Here is a 10,641-nt window from a genome sequence, read left to right as displayed (position 1 = left end):
CTGGGAAGCTAAAAAAAAAGGAATATCTATGTGTATTTAAGTGTCGTGCGTGTCGTGCGTGTCGTGCACGTTGCATGGACATGTCGATCGTGCAAGATTCGAGTGTGCCTACGTATGTGTGGGTGCGTGCATGAAATGTCCCGTCCGCGTCAAATGAACCGTGGAGCGATGATTCACATGTGTGACCTGCACTGATTTTTGCGGCCCGCACATACCATGTACGTATACAAGTTCTTAGCGTATACCCACGGTTTGACTCACGAAGCGGTAACTAAGCATGCGAACGCACTTTGCGTCATGATGTCATTTAAATACACAGTGCTCGCGCACGCGTTTCTGTGCCTGCCGTTGAATTAACACCCAGCAGGGCGATTCAACCTCTCATCCTTCCTTTTCACACATCACTCCAGACGGCTTTCCCAAACTCTTTTGTTTTACAAACGCAAAACACTGCGAAATAGTAAAACTTCGCACCGAAGCCCATCTATATTTGTACAAAAACCCACACACTTCATGATCAAATTCGTATATATTTACAAAAGTCGTTAAAAAATAGCGAAAAAATCGTTATTCATCGGAAAAAGTCGCTCTTTATCACTGGAAATCGCAAACCCTCACATATTCGTTAAAAAAAAAATCGCCATTCTGTCCGCATTAAAATGTATGTAACAAAAATTTAGCAAGTCCTTTTTATATCGTTCTGTAAAAGCTTAGGGAACTTTAAACAATAACTAAGCAGGTTCATATATCGTTCTGTAAAGATCAACAAGAGGCACGCTTACCTTGGACCTGGAGTGGTCTTCTTGTCGAACTTCACAGTCGATCCTGGTACGGGCTACCAACTATTGAAGAATCCCTAATCTTACGACAAAGATTAAGGATTGTAATTGTTCCCATTTGTATTTTCGTTATAACTGTATTTATTTTATGGTGTTGTACGTATCATGTGTCCCGAGGAAGATTTTCGGTGCAAATCTTTTCGTACCTGTATAGAAAATCGTGTTAAATCGTGCCATGTCTTTTGAGGCCTTGTACAGTGTACAACCTTGAGGCTTCGTTTTCCTCTCAGCGGTCCGTCTTTTGTGCTCCAATAACTTTCGTTCTCTGCTTTTCCCAGTCTTTTCACCCCATAGCCTACTTCCTTGTTTAAAATCAACTCAAAAAAAAAAAATACATTTCCTTCTCTGTTCTTATTCTTTGTTCTCATTCGTTTATTCGTTCTTATTCGTTCGTTCGTTCTTCGAACGACGTTTACTGTTGTTTACTGTAATAACAGTTATTACTGTTCACTGTTAACGTTCACTGTTATTAACCTTAAGATGTTTACACTCTCCCCTCAAGTTCTGTATTCCATCATATATTATAACACCTTTTTCTTCTTCTTCTTTAAAAGGTTGCTTTCGACTTGCTCACCCAATCTATCCATCCCAAAAAAAAATTCCATCTCCTATAGTGCCTTTTTTCTACATTCCCTAAACTCTCCTGCACTCCATCCTCCCTCCAGCGTCCTTAAACGTATTTTTGACTCGAAGGTCACAAGAAACTCATTTTGCAATAAATGTTCGTTTCCCATTAATCGTACACTTTCTAAAATCCAATCTCACCCCTCCCCTCCAAATCTTCCCCATAACCCCTCCCATCCAAATCTTCCCCATTACCCCTCCCCTCCAAATCTTCCCCCTTGCCACTCCCCTCTTAATCCTCCCCATCACCCATCCCTTTCAAATCTCCCCCCTTTCCCCTTCTCTCCTAAACCCCCCCCCCCCCACACCCCTCCCCTCCAAGACTCCCCCTCGCCCCTCCCCTCCTTGACTCCCCCCTCACCCCTCCCCTCCAAATCTCCCCCATATCCCATCCCTTTCAAATCCCTCCCCTTGTCCCTTCCCTCCTAAACTCCCCCCTCGCCCCTCCCCTTCAAATCTCCCCACCCTCATTTCTTCTCAATTTCCCCCCTCTCACTCCCCCTCCTCGGGGCATCCTCCCCGCTTCTTCCCTCTTCCAACTCTCGCCTCCATCACCCCCAACCTTCTGCCTCGCTCTTCCCCCTCCTCAAATAACACCTCATTGTGCCTCACCCAATCACCATCAAACCTTTTGTCCGCCCCATCCTTCCCTTTCTCCGAGCTATTCTGAGGTCTCTGACACACCTTAAACAGCTCTCCCTGCCTCTTCCGCCTCTTCCACATCTTACCCTACCCCTCCTCCCCCCTGTTCTGTATCCGATGCTCCCCCTTCCTCTTCATTGGCGGTGTGGACCTCAAACATCCGGGGCCTTCGTTCAAACTCAACGGATCTCTCCATACAGGTTGCTTCTGTCAAACCAGACGTGATCTGCTTGACAGAAACTTTCCTCCTTCATGATGTCTCTGATTCCTTAGTATCTCTCCCGGGTTACTCCCTCCTCCGGTATGATAGACCTGAGCCTCGTCCTGGAGGTGGGGTTGCTATCTTTATCAAAACCTCTCTTCCTCACTCGCCCTGCACTGCACTCTCTCCACCTCACCCCCAGGAATACCTCTGGCTACGGCTTCCCCTTCGCTCCCACCTCTTGTTCATATGTGTGTTGTACCATCCACCAAACAGTGATGACTCCATCTACATCTCGCTGTCTGATAATATGGACCAACTTCTATCTACCCATCCCAACTCTCTCTTCCTCAAATGTGGTGATTTCAATTGTCACCATGCCAGTTGGCTGGGTGTGGGTACCTCTCTCACCAGCCATGGCTCTTCAGCAAAGGACTTCTGCGACTCACTGGGACTGACACAATCTGTCAATTTCCCGACCCGGATCTCAGTCAACGGAGCATCTTCTCTTCTGGACTTGGTTATGACTAACTTCCCTGAAAATATCTGCTGCTCTTCTTCTGCTCCAATCGGCTCATCTGATCATGTGCTTGTTAAAGTGGACATCTCTCTGACCATTCGCAGGGAGCCTCCTCAGCATCGACGAGTCTGGCATTTCACTAAGGCCAACTGGCACGGTCTTCAAGCAGCCATCAATCATCTGGACTGGTCTCCCATCTCAACCACCTCTGACATCAACTCATCCTGGGAATTTCTTCTAAAGTAAATTGCTCTCTCTCGTGCACAGATTTATCCCATTTCGTCTTCAGTTGTCATACCCTTCCTCCCGTCCATGGTACACGGAATCTTGTGGTGAGGCTGTTGCCTAGAAACAACTTGCCTTCGTCTCCTGGAAAGCAAATCCAACGGAAGGAAATCTCATTTCCTTTCACAAAGCCCGAAACAAGTGTGTGTCCACCCTCAGGAGAGCCAGGAAACAATATCTCTCCATTCTCAAGACCGAACTCTCTTATCTGTCTCCCTCTTCCAAATCCTGGTGGCGTCTGGTCAAATCTGTTTCTGGTGTTTGTTCCCCCTCCATCCCCTCCCTTACCTCAAATGGCTACACAGCTGAATCCGCACGTGAAAAAGCTGAATGCCTCAACTCTGTGTTTGCCTCTAAATCTTGTGTCCCAAACCCATCCCTCTCTGTACCCACCGTACCCAGTCGTATCCAGCTGCTCCTGGACTCCGTGTCCTTTCCTCCTGACAAGGTGGAAAAGTTTCTGTCAACCCTCGACTCTGATTCTGCAACTGGACCTGACGGCATCAGCCCACGGGTCCTAAAATCCTGTTCTTCCGCTCTTTCACTCCCTCTCTCTGTTCTCTTCACCCTCTCCTTTGCTCAAGGTCATCTGCCATCTGCTTGGAAATCAGCCAACATCACCGCTTTGCACAAAAAGGTGCAAAAACAGATCCTAGCAATTACAGACCAATCAGCCTTCTACCAATTATCAGCAAAGTCATGGAATCCATCATTGCTTCGGATATGAAATCTTTCCTCTTCTCCAATGGCTTGATCTCTGATCATCAATTTGGTTTCAGACCAGGTCACTCTACTCTGGACATGCTGCTTCTGCTGTCTCAACAATGGATGGAGGTCCTCAATGCAAAACAGGAAATTAGAGCTGTCTCCCTCGACATATCACGTGCCTTCGATACGGTCTGGCACCCCGCTCTGCTCACCAAACTCTCCTCCTTTGGTATCCATGGAAATCTCCACGCATAGCTGGCGGACTTCCTCTCTCGTCGTAGTCAACGTGTGGCCCTGAATGGGTTTCTCCCATCTCCTCTTCCTGTTCAGGCTGGAGTTCCCCAAGGCAGTGTTCTGGGCCCTGTGCTTTTTCTGGTCTACATCAATGATCTTTCTGACTCTCTTGAAAATCCTCTCTATCTCTTTGCTGATGACTCCACTCTCTTTCGCTCCATTCCTCATCCCTCAGATCGGCAGTCTGCAGCCTCCTCACTCTCTGCAGACCTGGACAAAATCACAGACTGGGCAAACAAGTGGAACATGTCTTTCAATCCTGACAAATCTCACACTGTTACGATGTCTCTCCGAAAAGACTGACTGGACAACCCTCCCATCTACTTTCTGAATAATCCTCTCCAAGAAGTTCTGTCACTCAAGCATTTGGGTCTCACTATCTGCCATGATCTTTCATGGGAAATCCACATTTCCAAGCTGGCCTCCAAAGCCAGTCGCCGACTGGGCATCCTCCGTCGTGCGAAGTCCTTCCTTGGCACACCTGAGCTCCTCACCACATACAAGGCTTTCATCCACAGCTCAATGGAATACTGCTCTCCCCACTGGGCTGGTGCTCCTGCCTCACACCTAGCTCGTCTTCACGCTGTTGAAACCAAAGCGTTCAGAATCATTGGAATCTCCCGCGATGACGCTATCTCCGAGGGCCTTTCACTTACTCACCGCAGGCAGGTTGGTGGTCTTTCCGTCTTCTACCGACTCCTCTCCGGCCTTGCTCCCCCAGCTCTCTCTGGGCTCTGTCCCCCAAATATTCCTGCAGGTCGCACAAGATCTGCCTGCAACCCTCTTATGGTTAAACTGCCAAAATCAAGACTCTCTGCTCACCTTCACTCCTTCATTCCTCTTTTCTCCCGCCTCTGGAACAAACTCCCTCACTCTCTTCAATCCCACTCCTCCCTCCAGGTCTTTAAAACGGCTGTTCACCACCATCTCTTATCTTCCCCAATCCAAAACCTTGATCTTTTCTACCCCCGCTAATTTCACCCCAAATCCACTTTTTTGAGGTGACTTTTGTCTTCTTTCCTGGAAGTCCTTGGTGTCCTTGCGTTTTATACCTATCCTGCCTCCCCCCAGGCCCTCTGCCTCCCACACATCTCCCGATGTCCCTGCCCTCAAATGTTGTGTTTGTGTGCTTCCTCCCCTTCTCTCCCCATCTTGTCGACCGCTCCCATTTTTATATATTTTGTTTACTTGTTTGTTTGATTTGTTTGTTTGATAAATGTTAGCTCTTTCACGAGCCTCGACTCTGTATAGCAAAATAAAAAATAAAAAAAATAACCACCTTTGTTTCTCACACAATGTTTTATTAAAACTGAAAAGGGTTGTGACATGAACGTACTTATTCAAGATATTGACGAACTAATGAACTGACTAGACTTAACGAAGCCTCATTCTGCCGGTCGTGGCACCCACAATCTTCTTCTGTGCGCAGATCTCTCCGTTCCTTGGCGAGCGCAGCGTTTTCCTCGAAGTCCCTTTCTTATATAATAAAAGCTCATTTCCTTATATGAGCATGGAATTCAGGACTCCGCACAGGGCCCTCCGGCCCAGACAGTGAGACACTCTGGTTTCTATCTTGGAGAGTTCCAAAAAGCTTTTAAACAGCTGTTATCAGTTAAAATGGTAAAGCACTTCTTATCTGTTCTCTGTAGGTCACTCCCTCTTGACCTGTCCAAACAGGCAAGCAAGCTCCTTCTCCTCCAGATTCCATTTCTACAGAGTTACACAGAAAAACACATTCTGGAAAAGAATGATATGAGAACAAATAATATAGTATATATTTGTATACTTCCACAGGAGGAATGTCAACTCTGCCATCCCTCCCATACCCAGGCACATGAGCAATAGCTATGGGGTTATGGCAGTGTAAGCTCGCCGAGGGAGGGTTTGGATAATTGTATAGGGATCTAGAAAAATGACAATAGGTAACGGTAGAGGTAAGTAGCGACATTGTACAGGTAGTCGGGGACGTAGAGAGGTTAGAATGGTTGTTAATGACGTGGTATGTGCTTAGTTTAAAGGGAAGATGGGGAGCACCAAGTTAGAAGGACACCAGGTAGTTAGATGATGCCGTGTGTGTGAGAATCTTTGTGTTGAGCAAATGAGGAATTGCGGGGCAATGCTGGGGGAAGATGTGTGTGTGAGCGTGGGAAAATCTGGGTGCCTGAGGCAATGCTTTTTTTTTTTCTTTTTTTTTTTTTTTTGTATACAAGATTGAGGCTCGTGAAAGAGCTAACATTAATCACACAAAAAGACAAACCGACACACAAAACACAAAAAACAAGGGGAGCGGTAGACAAGATGGGGAGAGAGGGGGAAGGACACAAAAGAGAGGGGGAAGGACACAAACACAACATTTGAGAGCAGGGACATCGGGAGGACTTGGGGGGAGGTGGGAGAGGATTAAAACATATGAACACTGCAAGGACTCTGGGGTGAATTTTTTTTGTATACAAGATCGAGGCTCGTGAAAGAGCTAACATTAATCACACAAAAAGACAAACCGAAATGTGAATGGTGCCGTGTGTGTGTTGAAAGTGTATTCAGTAGCGTATTGTGAAAAGAGTGAGGTGATTGTGAGTGTATTGAATGAATGAAGACGCCTGGGAGGAAGGAGGGTGCAGGAAGCACCAGGTGTGTGAGCACAGGTGTGCAAGTGAGTGAACGGGTGTATGGAGAATGGTTGAATAAATGGTCTGAAATACATGGAGTATGGAATGGATGGTGTGGAGTGAGTATGGTGGAAACTGTGGAGTGGAGTGGTTGGTGCGAAGGGAGTGTATGGGAAGGATGGACCCCCATCACGAATACCCGAGGAGGGTAGTTTAAGAGTTAGGTAGAGGGTATAGGTAAATTGTGGTTGGATATTGGCATCTGTGGTGCGTGTGGAAGAATGGTGTTTGGATGGGTGCATTAGTGACGTGCAAATGGCTGGGCGTGTGGCCTGTTAGAGGGATGGTTGGTTGAGCGCTCCGCCACTGTTAGGATGTCTGGGTCCCACGAGGGGCCTGGTGGAGTGTTGCGTCCCTTGTCCGTCGGGCCCCGTCCGAGCTGGTGGCTCGGGCCGACAGGGTCACCGGGCCCTGGTGGGGGTTAAGACCTCTAGGGGGTCCGAGGTGGTTTCTCAAGCCTGGGATGGAATTTATTGAGGACCACTAGGGGGAGGTGTTGTGGGTCGCACTTTGGTGGTGGCACCGCGGACGGCCAGCTTGGGCCTGATGTAGTAACCACCCGGGCATGCGGCCTGGCACCCTCGCCCTGAGACTTTGGGACAACCGGCATGTGGTGACCTGCCATGCCGTGTTGGTCTATGGACTCGGGTCAAACCGAATGGACAGGAATGAGACAGCCTGCCGGACAACCATTGGGGCATCTGTGGAACGTGATGGTGTTAGGGTGACCTTCCACAGATGGTCCGTTATGATTTATGGACTCTCGGTTTGGGAAGAGAGCCATGGGAGTGTTGAATCGGGAGATGTGTAACGAGCCGAGTATATGGGCCATGCTCGGCTGGCATGTGTATGGCAAAGCATCTTTCTTTGGTGAGGTTAGTGAAATGTGAAAAATGTTTGGCATGGGTAATCAGAGGGTTAGATGCAATTTTAAGGGTGAATTTTGAAATGTCATGGTGGACACTGTATAGTGATGCCATTATTGATCCAGGTGTGTTAGACCAAAGTGTTGGAGGCTGTGATAAAATTGACAGGGTAGCAAGACACAGCCTTCATCTGGTTGCGGGGGCAACTGTGCTGATATTTGGGATGCGGAGTCATGGGGATGCAGTTGTGTAGTTGAGGGTCAACGTGGTGCTATGGGTGTCCGAGGAGTGTGGACCATGTCGTCTGGGTGGGTCTCCTGGTGGAGCATGGCTGTTGAGTGGACCTTGGTGTGGTCAAGTGTGGGTGAGCACTGGGGGGCTGCGGTTCTGTGGACTGGGGGACGAGAGGGCGGCGTAGGTGATGTGAGGGGAATGCCACGCACTGCGACTGTCTCCCCCAGAGCCGAGGTTGTGTGTGCGGTAGTGTGTGTTGTGGCAGCAGGTGCTCACCACATTGGCCAGCTGGGGCTAGTGCAGCCGTGTTCCTCGCAGGGGGGCCGAAGGATGGATGGTGGCTCGCACCCTTATGGACACTCATGGGCCATGTTGGCGTTTTGACTGCTCACCTTGTCCCGATGACCCTTGCACAGTAGAGGTGCAGAGCTGTCGTGGCCACAGGTAGTTGTGTAGAGATGATCACCGTTGGATGCGTATCCACATACCTGCCAGTATAGTGTGGCCAAAGAGAGAAATTTGGAGAGATTTGATAGGCTCAATGAGAAATTTTGGGATTTTGAGGGTGGATTGCTCTTTGGACCTACCAACCGGAAATTACCTGCATTTGAGGTGAGTGTTGGATGAGTACTGTCCCAGGCTTCAGGACTTGCTTGGAAATTTTGGGTACATGTAATTTGGAGTTGGGAGGCGGGTGAGAGTGATGACATGGCCGGTGAGGGGATGGAATGGGGGCCACACAGTGTCTTGTGGGTGGCGTATGTTTTTGTGTTGTGGTTATGTGTTTTGATGTGGTCGTGAGGGTGAAAACTGGAGAGTGAGTGATGATTATGGAGACTGAGGGGTGATTATTGTGCTTTTGGAAATGTAATGATTTGAATTGTGAATGGGTTTTCACATGTGGCAGGCCATGTTATGGCTGAATTTGTTGGATTGAGGTCAAAGGCTTATGCTTACAAATATATTGTGGGTGGAATTGAAAAGACTGACAAAAAGTTAAAGGGGGTTAAAAATGTGTTATTAAAGAGACTATAAATTTTGATGATTATTATAATTGTTTGAAAACTAAAAAGGGATAATTTCGGAAGATTAATGGAATTAGGAGTTATAAACACGATATATATACGGAAGAGGTAAACAAACAAGCATTGGGTGCCTATGATGATAAAAGGTACATTTTAAAGGGTGGAATTGATTGTATTCCATTCGGATTTAACAAAGTATAAATGATAGAAGATAGTTGTTATCAAACTAAAGAGCGGAGGAAAAGCCCAAATTGGTACAAGAATGGAAAACATAACGAATGTGAAAAGTACCAGATTGATTTGCTAGAAAAGTTAATGGGAGTTCCTATTGAGAAGACTGATCAAAGATTGAACCTTAAGATGGGAGTTCTCGAAGGAGGAAGGAAAAGTATTTATGAATGGTCTGAGCACTTTGATGGACGCCACATCGTTGGAGGACAGACCATCTATTATAATCTCAAAATGATTTGTGGATCTGGTGGCGCACAGACTCGATCATTGAGGGAAACCTTTCACTTTATAAAAGCACAGGGACTGAATAGTGATCGGGTTCTGTTTGTGAATATATCGGACGGAGATGAATCCAGCAAAAGAATAGATGGATTAAAGAAAATGATGAATGACAAAATATTTGTTGGATCAATGAAAGAATGGGCAGAGAGTTGATCTCTACGTTCAGAGAGTGTAGACTGGTCATTAGGGGGTAGACTGATCGAGTGATCATAGGGTTAATGACAGAATGATAGAATGACCATAGGGTAGATTGGTAGAATGATCGAATGATCATAGGGTTAATGACAGAATGATAGAATGACCATAGGGTAGATGGGTAGAATGATCGAATGATCATAGGGTTAATGACAGAATGATAGAATGACCATAGGGTAGATTGGTAGAATGATCGAGTGATCATAGGGTTAATGACAGAATGATAGAATGACCATAGGGTAGATTGGTAGAATGATCGAATGATCATAGGGTTAATGATAGACTGGGTAGATTGATGATCATAGGGATAAAAGAGGGCGTTAGAAATAATGACAAGATTTTGGGGTGGGAGAGAGGGTAGATGGGAAAACCTCATGTAAATATGTGGGATGGTCTAGTGGTCCAGGATCACCATTAATGATCTACTACTGTATACTAGGTGGTTTGTATCGTCCATGTTCTATCCTTTAAAAAGTTGAGCGTCAAGCAAGGAAGCAGCACATACCATTTTTAAAGTCTTTAGTATGACACAGCCAGGGTTTGAACCACCGAGCAGCCAGACTCAGGGCGGACACTCAAACCATTACACCACCGAGTCTTGTTTGGTGTTTATCATTTTCTTTTGGTTCCTAATGTAATTGCACCAGCTTTTATTTCACACTAACAACCTCCAACACCGACAAGAGTAAATAATGATGGATTTTCCTCTTGTTGGCAAATGTTTTATGTCGGACATGGGTGTTGCAATAGATCTTTAAGCAGTTTCATTGCAATAAGACAAGCAGTATCTGCATAGTCTGCTCAAACAATGCTGTCGACCAGTTTGTTTCCTAAGATTATGCATTTAGACTTCCTGAAATGCACAATTTTTATTTGAAACGCAACTTATTTCCATATATTTTTTAATTTTTTAATTTTAATTTTTTTATTTTAAATTTATTAATTTAATTTACTATGTCTCTCCGAAAAGATCGACTGGACAACACTCCCATCTACTTTCTCAACAATCCTCTCCAAGAAGTTCT

Source organism: Myxine glutinosa, chromosome 1 (genome assembly GCF_964187855.1).
Source record: "Myxine glutinosa chromosome 1, kmMyxGlut1.1, whole genome shotgun sequence".
NCBI classification, from domain to species: domain Eukaryota; kingdom Metazoa; phylum Chordata; class Myxini; order Myxiniformes; family Myxinidae; genus Myxine; species Myxine glutinosa.
This window is presented reverse-complemented; position numbering follows the sequence as displayed.